This window comes from Apis dorsata, unplaced genomic scaffold (genome assembly GCF_000469605.1).
Source record: "Apis dorsata unplaced genomic scaffold, Apis dorsata 1.3 scaffold_221, whole genome shotgun sequence".
NCBI classification, from domain to species: Eukaryota; Metazoa; Arthropoda; class Insecta; order Hymenoptera; family Apidae; genus Apis; species Apis dorsata.
The window spans coordinates 377887-379630 of NW_006263503.1; the positions used below are offsets into that span (position 1 = coordinate 377887).

General features: G+C 45.5%; 1 protein-coding gene across 2 annotated transcripts in view; it reads left to right on the top strand.

Moving 5' to 3' along the window:
• Positions 1 to 1744, top strand: part of LOC102678898 (bestrophin-4) — a 35935-nt gene that overhangs the window by 9229 nt on the left and 24962 nt on the right. The gene's annotated exons all lie outside the window — the stretch shown is intronic.

The following is a 1744-nucleotide window of genomic DNA, read 5'->3' on the forward strand; positions in this document are numbered from 1 at the left end:
AAGCGTTTATATAGAAAACGGTTAAACGTACTTTGGCCGATAGAACAAAAGGATCAGGATTCGTAATGCTCGTTTTAACGAGACTAATATTAGCATAATTCGATCTAAAACTATTATTCAACGTCGTGCGAACAGGATGGGGATTGTCGTAAAACATAATTTGGACGATTCCAAGTACCTTGTTCGTAAACTTTTCGAAATAATTATGCAAGGATTCTTCGTGCCAACGCTTTTTTCTCTCCAGTTTGCGTAACATTTTTATACAATTCCTCTCGATAAGACGAACGATTCCTTTCTTGGAACGAATTACGATATAATTCTCGGCGAGGAAATTGCCACAGATAAAGAGATGCGGTTCAATTCGTTTTTCCGAGCATTTAGATAGCAGAGAATGAGAAACGATCATTACGAGAGGAGGCGAAATATCGCGATGTTCGTTTTCATTCGCATCGCGTTGTTTTCCAAAATGTGGACAGGATAATCGTCTAATTTCGGATGAAAAAAATTTCTTTCATACGGGAGAAGGATGTAGGCAACGTCTGTAGAAAATTATCAGCGCGAGAAGAAAACACCAATTTTTTCCCTCCTTTTTATCGCTGTTCAAACGTAAAATTTTCGAAAGCGTTTTCTACCATCTCCTTTCGCTAAAAAAAACGATCCGCTCGAAGAATTGAACGAGAAGGATAGAGATATATTATTGCAAAGATATATTATCTCAGCTTCTTCGAATCCATCCTCGGGAAGGATCTAACAATAAGAATAGTTCTCGCGGTCTTTCATAAATAATTCAGCAGCGTTGGTTAGAAAAGAAGAATCAGCGACGAGGGAACGGACGAAACCGGCGTCATATTCGTCGACCGTGTTCTCGGTCGAGTCCGACGTCGCGATTATATTTTCACTTCCGCTTTTCGATTTCGTATCGTAACGTCGTCTTCGTAAATAAGAATGACGTAACGCTCTTTAAGAGCGGTGTCGCGCGTGTATCAATACTCGAAGGATTACAAATATATAGAAACAAGAAGAATAAGAATCCGGAAGGATTGGACAGAAAACGAATCCTTCGAGGGGAGACGTAACGCGACGGCGAGGAGGCCGACAAAAGCGATAAAAGGCCTTGGCGAGCCTTGACCGGTGGGGACCGTTACTTCGCCGCATCCAGGATCGAGCTCCTTATTTCCCTCTTCTGCCTAGAGCCAACTTCGTCGTTCCTTCGACGTCGCCTCGCCCTTCCTCGCCTCCATTTAACGCGCTTTCCGCGTGCTGGAACACGCGACCTCGCGCGTGACCGGCATCCCACCGTCTCCGAATCGACCATTCCTTACGTACGACCAAACGCTGCGTGTCGTTTCATCGGAATTTGAATTCGTTCGGGGGCCAATAATCGTCCATCCGATTCCTCTTTCCTCCCCCTCCCCATCGCATTCCGAGTGTATTTTCACTCGTTCGGGGAAAACGAATCGATCGAGAGCCGAGTAAAATCGTAAAAAAAATTGGAGGGGAAGCAACGTTTTCCTGGTCGAGTTTCGTAAAACGATGCCCCACGTGTAATTATTTCGTAACCCGGCCGCGTTTATGCCGCACTGCGCAAGCATAAGCTGTTTTCGCCGCCCGTTAACGCGCGTGGAACAGCTTGTTTCCCGCCGGGAAATTTGCATAACACCGAGCGTGTAAATTAACCGAAAGTTTATTACCGGCGGGCTGGGGGAGGGAAAGCAACGGCTCGTCACGATGCGAGTCGAGATCG